Raw genomic sequence first — 17,946 nt, forward strand, 5'->3', positions numbered from 1 at the left:
TTTAATATATCCGTTTTATACACTGCATTGTGTTTGTATGTACTTATTCTGTCGATTTTTTTTTTGTGATAATGTATTAGAGGAGCAGTGTATGTGAATATCAGACCCTGCTGATTGCACTTTTTTTTCTGATCGGGCATTCAAAGTTATGACATTAGTTTGACAAAGACCCACACATGGTCGAAACGTTGTTGCCTCTCTCTGTATATACTGTTGGAACAATAAATGACAATTGATCAACGTTTGGATGCTGTCTCAACTTTTCTACTCTGCACAGTCTGCAGAAACCATCAAGTCCTCCTGCCAAGGCTGACATCTGATTGCTCTCTGCGAGATGTAGACTGACATCAGTTGTCTAATTAGGACCATACGCGCAGCAACGAGCAGCCATTAGATGAAAAGTATTATAATGTCTACAGGCAGAGGTTGTAGGGTTAGTGTAATTACTCCTCCTGATTGTTATAATGAAACATTCCTGCAAAGCTCCGGGGTCAATTACAATCTGTATTTTTCTGGGTGTTCTGAAATCTGAGTGATACCCAGTGCCAGCCTAACGATCCAAAAAGGCAGAAGCTCCGAACACAAAATCAAGGTGAGCAAATGTACAGCTTAGGATAAAACTTGTCTGCTCATGCTCAATGCAAAACAGGGCCCCAAATGTTACAGTTTTTTACTGTTTGCTATCTATATTGTCTGACATCACTTGGCTCTTTTCTGCTTTGTGACATCACTTTCCGCATTATCCCTCTAGTGTGATAATTATGACCATGCAAATTGCCTCTTCAGAGAGCACGATGACTAAAACTCTAGCGCCACTTATTGGAAGCAGCGATCCTTAAAGTTAATATCGACCATTTAACGAGTCTTGCCACATGACTTAGGAAGAAAGCCAAATCAGAATCTCAATTGCAGACACGTGTTTCGGGGTGTTGCCCCTCCTCAGTGAAAAGCAAGAGATCTGATTTGGCTGTATGAGAGGCTTCTGACTGCGGTCTAATGGGTAACGTCTCTCCTTGTGGAAAGAGACATGCCTGACATGTCAGTATAAGGAGACTTATAGGCCATGCAATGCTCCTCTGAAAAATTAAATATGCAAATTGCCTCTTCAGAGAGGAAGAGGACTAAAACTCTAGTGCCCCCTTTTTAAAGTAGCATTCCTAAAAGTCAATATAGACCCTTTTATGAGCCTCGCCACATGACTTAAGATAAAAGCCAAAAATATATGTGTGTTTGTGTATACATACAGTGGTGTGAAAAAGTGTTTGCCCCCTTCCTGATTTCTTATTCTTTTGCATGTTTGTCACACTTAAATGTTTCAGATCACAAAACAAATGTAAATATTAGACAAAGATAACACAAGTAAACACTAAATGAAGTTTTTAAATAAAGGTCTTTATTAAGGGAATAAAAATGCAAACTTACAGGGCCCTGTGTGAAAAAATAATTGCCCACCACCCCTTTAAAACATAAATTAACCGTGGTTTATCACATCTTTGGGAAGTTGAGTTCAATTTCCCTAGCCACACGCAGGCCTGATTACTGCCACACCTGTTCTCAATCAAGAAATAGGACCTGCCTGACAAAGTGAAGTAGACCAAAAGTTCCTCAAAAGCTAGACATCATGCTGCAATCCCCAAAAAAACAGGAACAAATGAGAAACAGGGTAATTGAAATCTACCAGATTGGAAAAGATTATAAAGCCATTTCTAAAGCTTTGGAACTCCAGTGAACCACAGTGAGTGCCATTATCCACAAATGGCGAAAACATGGACCAGTGGTGAACCTTCTCAGGAGTGGCCAGCCGACCAAAATTACGCCAAGAGCGCAGCGACGACTCATCCAAAAGGTCACAAAAGACCCCACAACAACATCCATAGTGTTACGGGTCCGGGGGGTGGAACCTCTGTGCCTAGGTGCAAGGAGGGACCCAGAGGGGCGTAACTAAGTATCAACTCAGACCGACCCTGGTCGTACGGCGGCTAACGACTCCGTGACCAGGGAGGGACCGAGCCGAGGGACCAGGTACTACTCTGGGGACGACCTTGTAAGAGAGCAGGTGGCTCCCAGGGGTCAGATGACTGGGACTGACCGGTATAGCGGATGGGCACAACAAGGAGGCAGAAGTCTCTGGGTTAGCTGACAGGTGGTCACGGCACGTGACGGCAGAGCAGGCTGAAGTCTCTAGGTTAGCAGACAGTTGGTCAAGGCAAGTGACAGCAGGAGCCTCCTGGTAGGCTAGCAGGTAACAAGCAGGTAACAGGCGAGTGCTCCCAGGTAAGCGGGCTAGCAGGCACGGCAGGTAGCAGGCAGGTAACTGGCAGGTGCTTCCTGGTAAGCAGGCGGACTTGCCCATAGACAGACTGGCGGGTTGAACGGAAGACAGACTGTCGGGCTGGAGAGTAGTCAGGCTGGCGGACTGGAACAGTAGTCAGGCTGGCAAGTGGACCTGAGGGTTGAAGCAGAGGTAAGGATACTGTGCAACAACTATTGCTTGGGCACCTCCATTTTGGAGGAGGTGCCTTATATATGGGAGAACCCTCGGCTATTGGCCGGGGACTCCTTAGGACGGCGCGCGCGGCCCCTTTAAGAGAGAGGGAGTGCGCGCGCGCCCTAAGCACAGTGCCCGGGAAGCTGCGTGCGCCGGCCTCAGCAGGAAGAGGAGCGCAGGAGGAAGAGGAGCGCAGGAGGAAGCCGCTCGGGGAGCGGGGAGGTGAGAAGGACGGCGTCTCTGCCTGGCAGGGGGCAGAGACGCCGATGCTACACATAGTACTGCAGGTCTCACTTGCTTCAGGTAAGATGAGTGTTCATGACTCCACCATAAGAAAGGCACTAGGCAAAAATGGCATGCATGGCAGAGTTCCAAGACGAAAACCACTGCTGAGCAAAAAGAACACAAAGGCTCGTCTCAGTTTTGCCAGAAAACATCTTGATGATAGCCAAGACTTTTGGGAGATTACTCTGTGGACTGACGAAACAAAAGTTGAACTTTTTAGAAGGTGTATGTCCCATTACATCTGGCATAAAAGTAATACAGCATTTCAGAAAAGGAACATCATACCATCTGTTCACAACCTTAAGCTGAAGCGCACTTGGGTTATGCAGCAGGACAATGATCCCAAACACACCAGCAAGTCCACCTCTGAATGGCTTAAGAAAAACAAAATTAAGACTTTAAAGTGGCCTAGTCAAAGTCCTGACCTTAATTTGATTGAGATGCTGTGGCATGACCGTTATAAAAGCGGTTCATGCTAGGAAACTCTCCAATGTGGCTGAAGTACAACAATTTTGCAAATATGAGTGGGCCAAAGTTCCTCCAGAGCGTTGTAGAATAAAGTACCCGATAGGACTATTGCTCCCAGACTTGCAAGGATTAGAAAATTAACTCTTGGTCTTCAAAAGGTTTATTTCACTCTGTTTTCTCAATATAGTATATATTAAAACAATAAAACAACGCGTTTCGGCTATAAAAATAAAAAAACACATAGCCTTCTTCAGGTATGAACATATCTTAGAGTGTATGAAAGTTATATAGTCTTCACAATTGCACCTGGTTGTGTTAATTGGATTGGATTAACCATATAAATACCGGGTATTGTTTCAGTTAATCGTGTCAGCTGTTTTTCTATACATATATATGTGCAGGTTCAACAAAAATTCTTTTTTTCTGAAGAAAAGGAAGAAAAAAAAAAGAAAAAAAGTCTGGGAGCGCTAGTCCTATCGGGTACTTTATTCTGAATCCTATCCTACGGATCCCTGGCTGAGAGATCCTGTTACACCTGTGACGAAGCTGCATACCTGAGGAGCTGGATATTGAAATAGGACCGTGAGGTCGATATGCAATATTACAAGATAATTTAAAGGTGAGCCTAAAGCCTTTTTTTTATAACCTACATAGAAAATCTACTCTTAGATCTGCGCTTTTTTTTCGACCTCCCCCTATCTTTTAGACCCCACAGCCTTGAGGTCGAATCTGTTGTTCTCCAGAGTGTTGTAAAAGACTCATTGCCAGTTATCGCAAACGCTTGATTGCAGTTGTTACTGCTAAGGGCGGCCCAACCAGTTATTAGGTTTTAGGGGGCAATCACTTTTTCACACAGGGCCCTATAGGTTTGGATTTCTTTTTCCCTTAATAATAAAGACCTTCATTTAAAAACTACATTTTTTGTTTACTTGTGTTACCTTTGTCTAATATTTAATTTTGTTTTGTGATCTGAAACATTTAAATGTGACAAACATGCAAAAGAATAAGAAATCAAGAAGGGGGCAAACACTTTTTTGCACCACTGTATATATCACAAATAATTTGTATTTTGTATATTTTAAAGAACAGGGATATTAAACATAACATCACATTTCATGATGATGCACACAGTGATGTCACATTGCATGGATAGTAACCACACTATCATAATACATGACAGTTCACACAGTGATGTCACAGAACAGGGATAATAGCCATAGCATAATAGTACAGGATTATTTACATAGTAATGGCATAGAACAGAGACTGTTCTTCAAAGAGGAAGAGGACTAGAACTCTAGCAACTGGTATGGCCGTATAGGTCTCAGTTGTAGTAATCAAATTTACCAGCCCCGAGAAATCAAGCTTTGAAGCCACATGCAAATTAGCCTGGAAATGCAATGGGGGCATGTTGATACACTCATACATTGACACGCCCCCAATGCGCTTCTAGGCTAATTTGCATGTGTCTTCAAAGCTTAATTTCTCAGCGCTGATACATCGGATTATTACAAAGTAGATATAATTTTTGTTGTTTTACTAGCATCTATAGAACCAAGCTACTTGTTTCAGTAATAAAATAGTTCCTTTAAGAAATAGTTAAGTTGGGTATTTTCCTATATCTAATTTACTAAGAAAAGTTATCTTTCCTCAGTGCAATCTCCATGCAAATCTCAATTTGCAGACATGATGTTTTGGGGTATTGCCCCTCATCAGTGCAAAGCAATGGCATGCCAGATCTGGTATGTCACTTTCCACAAGGAGAAACATTACCTTTAGACCTCAGTCCAGAGCCTCTCACCTAGCCAAATCAGATCTCATACTTTGCACTGATGAGGAGCAACACCCAGAAACACTGTGTCTGCAAATTGAGATTCTGATTTGGCTTTTATCCAAAGTCATATTGCAAGGCTTGTTAAAGGGTCGATAGTGACTTGTAGGATCGCTGCTTCCAACAGTTGTCGCTATAGAGTTTAAGTCCTCTTCCTCTCTGAAGAGTCAATTTACACATTAATTCTCCAGGGAAAATGTAAGATTTCCTGCAGTTTTTAGAAAGCCCCCAATAAGTAAATATAAGAATAACACTATCCGAGGGAGTTGCTATTTAAGCAGTTCTCTAATGTGTTCCATAAAGTAGCTCCAAAAGTGAACCCTAAACACTAATAAATAATAATCCAACTCCCAAGTGTTGGAAATTGTGCAGAATGTTATCAGATAGGGCTTAACATGATGAATAACTGCGAAGTTCCCACATTGCGCCTGTCCATCTAGGTTTCCATGAGGCTAGGAAGCAGCGCTGTGTCCTGCCAGTATCCCTGCGTGCATACAGAGCAGTGCACAGACTTCACATATTTGTGGCGTCTGCAGCAGATTTAGAATAGAAAAAAAAGAAAAGAAAAAGAAACAATAAAATGTTACCCTTCGCAGGCGCCAGTGCAGACGATGAAATCGCTAATGAGAAAAATGTTTTTTTTTTTCAGAATGCCTTGCCATATAATTCAAACCAGATAGACAAGAGCCATCATCTTCTTTCGGGAAGCGGAATGTGTTTCTTATCTTGCTGGAGTGCAGGGCTGAGTAGGGGCAGAATAAGGTGCGGATACAGGAATCAATGCCATAAACCTGATGTAAATGCTATAAACACAGAGTATATTCATGTATCAGTGAATCAACGGTCCACCGGTAGGACGAAATTCACACCACATCTGTGAAAAGTGTCTGAAAACCTTAACCCCTACCCCCTGCAAACAATTTTCTTACTTGTTCTTTCCCTTTTCTTCTTCCAAAAGTCAACTTTTTAAAAAAAAAAAAAAAAATTCTGGCCACATATGAGGATGAGTTTTATCATACAACGTACTTGAAAACAGTTTTCGATTTAGTTTTTATAGTGTTTATTGTGAAGTAAAAATGACCCGGCGTCCTGATTTCTCCAGGTCAGTACGATTACGGCGATACCAAACTTGAATCCTTTTTTTCCTTAATTGAGTGGTGAAAAAAAATACAGAAATCTGTGAAAAAAAAAAATAATAATAATTGGTTTGCGTCGCCATGTACTGAGACCTGTAACGTTTTTATTTTTCCCATTGATCAGGCTTCATGACAACTTATTTATTGCGGTGCAAGCTGTAGTTTTTTTGGCACCATTTTGGGGCAAATTCGATATGTTGATCGCTTTTTAAGGCATTTTTTGGGGACGAAGATGGAAAATTTGGGGGTTTGATTTGTTTTATTTTGCTTTTACAATGTTTACTGTACCATTTAAGGAACTTTAATAAATAGACATTTTTGGACATTACAATAGCAATTATTTTTTTTATATTAATTTACATTTCTTTGATTTTAAATTGAGATTTAAATTTTTATTTATTTTTGTTTTTAATATTTTTTTTTACCTTTTTTTTTCTTACCCTAATTTTACTTTTTCAATTTATTTTTTTTAGATGAACCTCTGACCGCTTGATTGCGTGTTCTATATACCGTACTTCAAAACTAGTGTCTAGGATTCACATTAGTATTAAGGTGGTAGCCATGGTGGCTTTTTACATGCCCCTGGTTGCCTAAGTAAGCCTTTTGGCCCCCCTCAATCACATCACAGAGAGGCTGTTGGGCACAGTAATGGCAGGATCACATGGCTTAAATGCCGCTGTGAATCTCCGACCACTGGGGTTAAATATAAAGTAATCGATTGCAGCTGTTAACTGCAGATGCCGGCTGTAAAACACAGCTGACCTTCACGAGTCCAGTCCTAACACCGGTACCCAACATAGGATGTTCTGTGTTGGAAAGCGATTAAAGGGGGATTTTTTTCCATTCACAGAAGAGCAAACTATGCCTATACTGTATATGGGGGTGAGTGGGGGGGGGGGTTCAGGAGAAAGGTGTATCGGCAGCTTTTATATATACTCTATTGGACATGGTGTAAGGATGACACCTCGCAAACCTCACATGGCCATAGAAAGTGCTGCGCAAGCAGGATGCAGCAAGGAATGCTGGGAGATTTCAGTTCTGAAGACTTCAGAATTGTGAATACTGCTCTGGAGTATAATACTGGACTCCGAGGGTAAGGAATACTGAATATGCACTTTAAGTGTAGGGGAGAATATAATGCCCACTCAACCTGTGCATGTTCGTCTATGGGATAGTAAATGGACTAATTCTTGACTATTGTATAGAAAATGTATGTCTATAGGACAACTTTTAACTTGCTAGTAGTGATGAGAGAGCATGCTCGTTACTCGAGATTTACAAGCATGCTCGGTCGGGTGTTTGCCGAGTATCTTCAGTGTGCTCGGGTGTTATGTTTTAGTCACGCTGTGTGCATGATTTGCGACTGTTTAGCAGCTTTAATACATGTGAGGAATGCATGTTTCTTAGGCATTTCTCACATGTATTAAGCTGTCAAACAGTCACAAATCATGCACACGCATTGACTCAAACATAACACCCGAGCACACTGAAGATATTCGGCGAGCACCCGAGCATGCTTTCCGAAAGGGTTAACAGAACATACTCGCTCATCACTACTTGCTGCCTCTTTAAGATGAGCCTGAAGATGTAACCAGTATCCTAGACATCGGAATGAGGAATCCCAGAATCAGATGTCACAAATCTATTTTGTGGTTTTTCCATGATTAATCTGTTTCTCTGGTCCCCCCCTCCTGATGTAAATGGTAACAACCTCACTTAACTGATGGTAGACACAGACTAATGGTAATGTAATCATCAGGATCATCATTGTCTGGCACAGACCACACATATTGCAAGCAATGATTGCGGCAAGACATCAACATATTCCCACGGTGGTTTATAATGACGGTGCCAGGCTGCTCGCCTTACTTGCATTTTTTTTGGAAAATGTTACAGACTCGTACGGTGAACTGATCGGCGTCACTTTCGGAGATGATATAAAATGATTTCAATATATTCCCTTATAGGGTTTGTTATATTTGACTGGTAGAAGGCTGTGAAATGTAGTCTCAGGAGTCATGCACATGTGTAAGAGGGTTGGTCAGTTTTTAGGTCTCCGAACCATGTCCCTGTACCCCGCAGAAGCAAGGGTGGACATATCATTGGTACCCAAGAGGTAAGAGGGCCACTACTAGCTCCATAGCAGGTGGCATTGTGTAGTATAATGAACTGTTGGACTACAAAGGGTCCATGTATTGTTCTTGCACAGGGGTCCTCTTCTGTCTGTGTCCGCCAGTGCGCAGGAGGTTGGCGAATTGGCACAGGTGGTTTTGGTTCAGGTGCAAAGCAAAAGCGGTCAGTTTCAGCATGAGCGTTCACCACGAGCGGTGTAGAGGCTCCATTGAGTTTGTACAACACTCTGAGTGCACACTCATGCAGGAGCTGATCGCTTTTGCCGCCCGAGCTTATGGCTTATGGATACTTAGCAAAGGGCTTCTAAAACGGTTCATGGAGGGAATGGTGGGTGTCTCAGGACCGAGACCCCTGCTAATCAGCAGGGTGTTTCAGCCCCTACAATATATCAAAGAACTTGGTAAAATGTAGGTAAACCTAAAATTTTACTCTGAATGGGGCACAAAACTTAGTAGTTACAAACAATGGCACTGAGCTTGGTGGTTATGGTAAAAGTTTCAGAGGCTTGGTGGTTACAAAACAACTTAGAGCTCTGGTCACACTCAGGTATGTGTAGAATAATAAGACTTCCACCAAGTGCACCAGGCAGCGCTGGAGGTGGTCTGCAACCATTTCGATCTGATACGTAGGAGGTGGGTTGGGGTGGTCCGAAACCATTCAGCTAGGATATACAGGAACTTTGCCTATTAGCAATAAATGAAAAACTCTTTTCAAGTTACTCTTGCCTCTGACACACTTTCTTCTGGTTTGCCCACCTCACAGGGTTCTGGACATCACCTACAGGCAGGAACAAGCTCGCTGGAAATGGCCCATAGCTTCATATCTTCATGGGACAATTCTTTACACAGGACTTGCCAACTACATTCTAGGAGCCCAAGAATACTCTCAGTTGCTCACCATAGCCGGCAAGACTACAACACAGCAAAAAAAATCACCATTTGTGGGCCTTGTCACACATATGTGACTTCTAGGACTTACGGTTACTCACAAGCGTGCCAAAGGACAACTAAATACAGCAGGTCCTCTCTCAGCACAGTCCTTTCTTCTGCTGCTAGGGGTATTTCTAAGTCAAAGGTACCCCTTTGCAACAGCACACACTCTTCTTGGCCATTTCCTTTAGGAGTATGCCCAACACCACTACTTCCATATACTATCTCTTAGCACATGTTTTTACTATCATTCATTGGGGGGTAGGATGAGAACAAGGTGCACACCATATATGTACATGCTCAAAGTAGTGGAATCAAAATATCTGTATTGCACAGTAAACATAAAGGTGGCATATTACCTCTGTACAACTTAGTAGTGTCACGTTATCTTTACTGGGGAGCTAGAAACATTTTAATTTTTGTATTTTGTGTATGGTGGCACATGGAATATCTGTATTTTCTACTTCTCTGCTGCAAGTCACATTACCTGAGAATGTCACATAACCGAAAGGTCCTTCAGTCTCCCATTAGTGTAAATGGTGAGGCAGGGATCTGCTCCCTGCTCCACCGTTTTATTCAACTGTGTCTGTTTCCTAGTAACACTGACACAGTTGAAGTCGTGACATACCCCCGACCTCCCAGGACAGTGGGATAGTTCCTCAAATTCAGGGCTGTGAAGAACGGCTGGAAGGTACCTATCACGGGTGTGTCAGGTGTAATAGACAGTCGCTCTGGATCTGGCTGTAGAAGGTCACTGGGTTTGGCATTGCAGACACCTTCTTAATCCTTCTTCCCTTAAGGCCCAGCGGCGACCTCCCTCCTGCTGCTGATTGACACACCCTTGCATGGAAGTTAAAAACACTCAGTTTGCTCTAGGCAATCGCCAGTGATACTTCTATGCAGGGTCAGACTGGGGCAACAGGACACCGGAGAATTCTCCGGTGGGCCCGGGTCCTCAGCGGGCCGCCGAGCAGGACACACGGGGGCCCCTGGTTAACATGGCCGCCGGTGCTCCGCACTGCAAGGGCCCGGAGGGTCAGGAGGGCCCTTGCAGTGCGGTTGATGAGGGCAAACTGGCCTTCTTCTCGGAGCCCCAGGCTCCAGGGTGCCCATGGTCAGATTTCCCTCATCCTGTGTGGTGGGCAGGGAGTGATCCCTCCAGCTCTGCTGCCGACAGGAGGACAATGGCAGCGGAGCTGGAGGGATCCGTCGTCTGCTTCCTGCCTGGCACTTCTTCCCTGACACAGGCTCTCGCTGCTTGATGAGGTCATCATGCAGCGCGAGCCTGTGTCAGGGAGAAAGATGCCGGGCAGGAAGCAGAGGACGGTGCTGTGGGGGAGTGCGCTGAGAGGTATGTTTTTTTTTTGAGGGAGAGCAATGGTGATATAACATGGAAATGGGGGAGGTGGGGGGAGATGTGACATGGTGGGGGATACATGACATGGCAATGGGGGAGGTGGGGGGAGATATTACATGGTGGGGGATATATGGCATGTCAATGGGGGAGGTGGATAAGATATGCATGGCATGGTGATGGAGGAGGTAGGGGGGAGATATGCATGGCATGGTGATGGAGGAGGTAGGGGAAGATATGCATGGCATGGTGATGGAGGATGAGGGGGGAGATATGGCATGGCAATGGGGGAGGTGGGGGAGATATGACATGGTGGGGGAAGATATGGCATGGCAATGGGGAAGGTGGGAGGAGATATGACATGGTGGGGGAAGATATGACATGGAAATGGGGGAGGTGGGGGGAGATATTACATTGTGGGGGAAGATATGGTATGGCAATGGGGAGGTGGGGGAAGATATGGCATGGCAATGGGGAAGGTGGGGGGAGATATGACATGGTGGGGGAAGATATGGCATGGCAATGGGGGAGGTGGGGGAAGATATGCCATGGCAATGGGCAAGGTGGGGGGAGATATGACATGGTGGGGGATACATGGCATGGCAATGGGGAAGGTGGGGGGAGATATGCATGGCATGGTGATGGAGGAGGTAAGGGGAGATATGCATGGCATGGTGATGGAGGAGGTGGGGGGAGATATGCATGGCATGGTGATGGAGAAGGTAGGGGGAGAAATGCATGGCATGGTGATGGAGGAGGAGGGGGGAGATATGCATGGCATGGTGATGGAGGAGGTGGGGGGAGATATGCATGGCATGGTGATGGAGAAGGTAGGGGGAGAAATGCATGGCATGGTGATGGAGGAGGAGGGGGGAGATATGCATGGCATGATGACGGAGGAGGTAGGGGGAGATATGGCATGGCAATGGGGGGGTGGGGGAGATATGACATGGTGGGGGAAGATATGTCATGGCAATGGGGGAGGTAGGGGGAGATATGACATGATGGGGAAAGATACGGCATGGCAATGGGGGAGGTGGGGGGAATATGACATGGTGGGGGATATATGGCATGGCAATGGGAGAGGTGGGAGGAGATATGCATGGCATGGTGATGGAGGAGGTAGGGGGATATATGCATGGCATGGTGATGGAGGAGGTGGGGAGAGATATGACATGGCATTAGAGATAGAGGAGGTGGGGGAGATATGGCAATGATGATGGAGCAGGTGGGGGTAGATATGGCAATGATGATGGAGTAGATGGGGGGAGATATGGCAATGATGACGGAGCAGGTGGGGGGAGATATGGCAATAATGATGGAGCAGGTGGGGGGAGATATGGCAATGATGATGGAGCAGGTGGGGGGAGATATGGCAATGATGAGGAAGCAGGTGGGGTGAGATATGGCAATGATGACGGGGCAGGTGGGGAGAGATATGGCAATGTTGACGGAGCAGATGGGGGGAGATATGGCAATGATGACGAACAGGTGGGGGGAGATATGGCAATGATGACGGAACAGGTGGGGGGAAATATGGCAATGATGGGGGCAGATATGGCAATGATGGAGGTGGTGGGGGGGAGATATGGCAATGATGATGGAGGTGGTTGAGGGAGATATGTCAATGATGGAGGAGATATGACAATGATGGAGGAGGTGGGGGAGATATGACAATGATGGAGAAGATGGGGGAGATATGACAATGTTGGAGAAGGTGGGGGAGAGCAATGATGGGAATGGGAGGGAGCAATGATGGAGGAGGAGGGGGGAGAGCAATGATGGGGACGGGGAGAACAATTATGGAGGTGGGGGAGAGAAATGATGGGGAATTATTTGGACGCTATATGCTGTTAATATCTGGTCTGGTCATGGTGTAGTGGTATTTCTCCCATGTATGTGGTATTATTCAGTCACTATGTAGTTGTAATATGTGGTCTGGTTATGGCGTGGTGGTATTTCTCCCTTGTATTTAGTATTATTTGGTCACTATGGGGTGGTAATATCTGGTCTGGTCAAGGTGTGGTGGTATTTCTCCCTTGTATGTAGTATTATTCGGTCACTATGTGGTGACAATATGTGGTCTGGTCATGGTGTGGTGGTATTTCTCCCTTGTATGTAGCATTATTCTGTCACTATGTGGCGGTAATATGTAGTGCAGTCATGGTGTGGCAGTATTTCTCCCTTGTATGTAGTACTATTTGTGTTGGTACAGTGGAATGTGTTGTGTATGGCGATCATTTGTTCTCTCTGAGATTAATTAGGAGAAAATTCTTTATTTCCATTAGTGATTAAATACTTGGAACAAGATGCACTTACAGGGGTTCTCCGGGGAAAACAAGTAATCACCACTTCACAGGATAAATGATACATTATTGATTAGTGGGGGTCTAACTGCTGGGACCCGCACCGATTGGTAGAATGTGGAGCTTTTATCCCCATTAGACTGAAGCTCATGTGCGACTTGATCACTGACCCATTCATTCCCTCAGTGGCTGTTCTTGTTTTTTTTCTGGAAACCCCAAAGAGAATGAATGGAGCTGCGGTCAGACGTCCCACCTGACGCTGCATTTTAAAATGGGGATAAGTGTCCTGACAGGGATAAAACTTCCCCATTCTTCCGATCGGTGTGGTTTTCAATGTTCGGACCAAAACGATTAGTAAGTTATCACCTGTCCTGTGGAGCCCTTGGATCGGTGATAACTTGTTTTAACCAAAGAGACTCCTCTGGTGTCTGCTGAAGCTAAGTTAATCCCCTTTGTTTGTCTACCTTGTTGTCTTTAGTTTGTAGTGGGGCCTGACCAGTGCTCACTCCTCCCCCTCCCTATCTAGGGGGAAGCTCTAGGGACATACTGGGTTTTGGGGCCTGCTCGGCGATAGGTGTGAAACCTATATAGGGACGGTAGGGTAGGCAGGGTGTTATTAGATCTGCCTAGGGGTCTCCACTCCCCCTTTCCATAGTGTTTGGGCTTCCTCCCCCTCTTCCCTTCGTGTTTCACTTAGTCTTTCCTTCAACTTGCGTGACAGTATGTTATACGTAGTCCTGGTCATGTCCTATAAACTCATCATTATTAAACTCTGACCCATCAACAAATGAAGTGCCAAAGCTCACCACAAATAATGCATTTGAGAATAAAAAGGCACTAAAAAGTAATAATGTGACATGAAAGATAATAGAATATACTATAGATGAGTAATTTGATTTGCTCTGGTCCGGCATCCAGTCTGGTCCTCTGTGTCCCCAGCCTGGTATCCTGGGCACATCTGGCCTTCACTAGGCATCGCAGCATCATGACAGCGCAACGCATACCATAGCATTGTGCGATTGTTAGTAAGCACCAGAGCCACCCAGGATATCGTACCCTGGATGTCAGGCACAGAATGGAAGACCGTCTGGCACAGAGGACCACACTTGATGCTGGACCTGGGCAGCGCTAACTGAATTGCTCATCTCTTGAATATATCCAAGGGGAAGTAATGCGCCAGGTGATGCAGGGGGATTTATTTAGCCTATTGGACCTCAGGTAAAAACCTTTGTAACATTGCTATATTCATTTTTTCATGCCTTTGTACTCACTATATGCATGTGGTGACCTAGATGCCTAGAGTTATGGACTGTTGAAAAATAAGTGTCCTATTTACAAAGACAGTTCAGGAATTTCTGGACTGCTGGTGACCCCAATGTTGGGTTCTGCAGGCATACAGAATATATATGTGTTTTATCCTCAGTAAAGATTATATATATATTATGTTATCTTGTCCATATAATTTTTTCCCTTTTTCATTTCTTGATTGGTGCTCTATGCACTAGTAAGTAACCTTCTTTCTTTATTTAAAAATATTTCTTTCCCTGTGGCCAGTTTTGAAAAGAAGATGGATGGAAAATCCCTTTAATAACATACACAAGGTCAAGGGTAACATATTCTATATAGAATTTCACATGTGCTAACGATTAACAGGACACATATGTAGCATAGCAAGTCATCAGGAATGTGTGCAGTCATACAAAGTTAGGTACTGACCATCAGGAGTAAAAATAGAAGACTAATTACACCAAAAATGCAGAATCCCAGACAAGTTGAGATGATCTGTTTCTTAAGATGGGGAACTGTGTTTCTTAAAAAATGACGCTCACATCTACAGACAGAATGTGACTGCTGCAAAAAAAGCAATAGAAAAAGATTGTGATAATGCAAAAATACAGTTGTGCGGAAAAGTTTACATACCCCGGCAGAATTTTTCCTTTCTTGGCCTTGTTTCAGAGAATATGAATGATAACAAAAAAACTTTTTCTCCACTCATGGTTATTGGTTGGGTGAAGCCATTTATTGTCAAACTACTGTGTTTTCTCTTTGTAAATCTTAATGACAACCAAAAACATCCAAATGACCCTGATCAAAAGTTCACATACCTTTGTGATTTTGGCCTGATAATATGCACAGAATTTGACACAAATGGGTTTGAATGGCTACTAACGGTAACATCCTCACCTATGACCTGTTTGCTTGCAATCAGTGTGTGTGCATAAAAGCTGAGTGAGTTTCTGGGATCCAGAGAGATTCTTGCATCTTTCATCCAGCCAACTGACGTGTCTGGATTGTGAGTCATGGGGGAAGCAAAAGAATTGTCAATGGATCTACGGGAAAAGGTAGTTGAACTGTATAACACCGGAAAGGGATGCAAAAAAATATCCAAGGAATTGATAATGCCAGTCAGCAGCATTCAAACTGTGATTAACAAATGGAAAATCAGGGGCTCTGTAAAAACCAAACCACAGTCAGGTAGACCAACAAGAATTTCGGCCACAACTGCCAGGAAAATTGTTTGGGATGCAAAGAAAAACCCACAAATAACATCTGCTGAAATTCAGGACGCTCTTAAAACTAGCGGTGTGGCTGCTTCAAGATGCACAATAAGGAGGCACTTGAAAAAAATGGGCTGCCAGAAGAAAGCCATTACTGTGCAAATGCCACAAAGTATCTCGCCTACAATACACCAAACAGCACAGAGACAAGCCTCAAAACGTTACATTTGGAGAAAGGTCAACAAGGCCTATGATGAAAGGAACACCATTCCTACAGTAAATCACGGAGGTGGATCGCTGATGTTTTGGGGATGTGTGAGCTACAAAGGCACAGGAAACTTGGTAAAAGTTGAAGGAAAGATGAATGCAGCACGTTATGAGCAAATACTGGAGGCAAATTTGTACTCATCTGCCCGGAAGCTGCGCATGGGACGTACTTGGACGTTCCATCATGACAACGATCCAAGTTGACCTGTCATTGGCTACAGAAGAACAAAGTGAAGGTTCTGGAGTGGCCATCTCAGTCTCCTGACCTCAATATCATTGAGCCACTCTGGGGAGATCTCAAGTGCGCAGTTCATGCTAGACAGCCCCGGAATTTACAGGAACTGGAGGCTTTTTGCCAAGAAGAATGTGCAGCTTAACCATCTGAGAAAATAAAGAACCTCATCCACAACTACCACAAAAGACTTCAAGCTGTCATTGATGTTAGATGGGGCAATACACTGTATTAAGAACTGGGGTATGTGAACTTTTGATCAGGGTCATTTGGATGTTTTTGGTTGTCATTAAGATTTAAAAAGGGAAAACACAGTAGTTTGAAAATAAATGGCTTCACCCAACCAATAACAATGAGTGGAGAAAAAGGTTTTTTTGTTATCATTCATATTCTCTGAAACAAGGCCAAGAAAGGAAAAATTCTGCCGGGGTATGTAAACTTTTGAGCACAACTGTACACAGATAAGATAGATAAATAGAAAATGATAAATATATAGGTAGTGATAAATAGATAGATAGATAGATAGATAGAGATAAACAGATGGATACAGTATTTTGCGGATTATAAGATGCACCTCAAATTTTGGGCAGGAAAATAGGAAAAAAAAAATTGTAATAAAAATGGTGGTGCATATTATAGTCCGCTTTACGGTAGCTTACCTGGGGGGTGGCGGTGGTGGAGCTCGGTCTGAAGAGGCAGGGTCACTGCTACAGGAGTGGTGCATTGCTGCGGGCCCCAGGCTGGTAGTAGGGGGTGTTTGGTGATGTTCGGCTTGTTAAAGCTCTGAGCCCCTGCACTTTCCATGCTTTTCAATGTGGTGAACTTCAGGGAAAATGGCCGCCGGAGACAGTGCAAGCGCAGATTGAGATCTCGGGAGATTTTGGGGGAAAAAAGTGCGTCTTATAATCCGAAAAATACGGTAGATAGAAAGATAGATAATGATAGATAAATAGAAAATGATAGGTTGATATATAGACAGATATAAGCATGGATGGATATACGGTGAGACAGATTGATAGTTGTAGGATGAATGGATGGATTCATAGATTTATAGGAAATAGAAATTGTTTAAATCTAGTTGGTGTTACATGTACTTTATTTTTTTTAAATTTGCAATATTTTTTTTTCATATCACAATCTTTATTAAAAAAATAAAACAACAAAATTGGTAAACTTGCAATTTTCAGGCTCATACTTCCAGTTCTTTAGGCTGGGTGCCCACGTAGCGTTTTTCAAGCGTTTATGCTGCAGAATTTCCGCAGCGGAAGCGCTTGTGAAACGCTAGGTAATCCGCACCCCATGGTCCCCAAGGGGATTCCGCATGTTCTATGCACATGCTGCGGATTTTTCCGCAGCGTTTATGCTGCGTACAAAAATCCGCAGCATGTCATTTAATTTTGCGGAAGCGCAGCGGAACTCCCGCCATTGACTTGCATTGAGACGCATAGAAACCGCGACTGTACATTTGTACAAGCGGCTTCTATGCGTCTCTATGTGCGGATGATACCCAGTTCTGGAGGAGAGGAGACTCTCATCCAGACCTGGGTACCATTGTACCTGTAAAAAAAGAATAAAATAACAAATAAAGTTTATACTCACCTTTCCGAAGGCTTCTCTCTGAATGCCGGCATCGCTTGAGGACCTGCGGTGACGTCACAGTCATGTGACCGCAGGCCCTTCACCGCTCTGTCTCGCGATATGCCAGCATCCAGGAAGCAGAGAGGAACGAGCGCTGCAGCCACGCCAGGCATCGGGGGTGAGTATAGCTTTATTTGTTTTAATTTTTACGGTTCACACTGTATAAATCTATGCCGGTTGCATGGATTTATACAGTGTGACCTAGTTGTCAAGCACTTTCCAAGTGATGCTATCGCCTGGAAAGCGCTTGTCAATCTGCATGCGGAAACGCATGTGAATCCGCATGTATTCTGCAGGAAAAACGCATGCACAATCTGCATGCGTTTTTTCTGCCAGGGAGATGCAGAAATGCTGCAGAAATTTTCTGCTTCATTTCTGCAT

General features: G+C 44.0%; 1 long non-coding RNA gene across 1 annotated transcript; it reads left to right on the forward strand.

Moving 5' to 3' along the window:
* The first annotated feature begins 388 nt into the window (after positions 1-388).
* LOC141171562 (uncharacterized) lies at positions 389-5,828 on the forward strand. Its single transcript, XR_012252339.1, has 3 exons — positions 389-592; positions 3,671-3,860; positions 5,722-5,828. It is a non-coding gene; the product is annotated as an uncharacterized lncRNA (long non-coding RNA).
* Positions 5,829-17,946: the final 12,118 nt, after the last annotated feature.

The sequence above is a fragment of the Phyllobates terribilis genome, unplaced genomic scaffold (genome assembly GCF_046119375.1).
Source record: "Phyllobates terribilis strain yellow unplaced genomic scaffold, ASM4611937v1 Scaffold_12__6_contigs__length_324123572, whole genome shotgun sequence".
NCBI classification, from domain to species: domain Eukaryota; kingdom Metazoa; phylum Chordata; class Amphibia; order Anura; family Dendrobatidae; genus Phyllobates; species Phyllobates terribilis.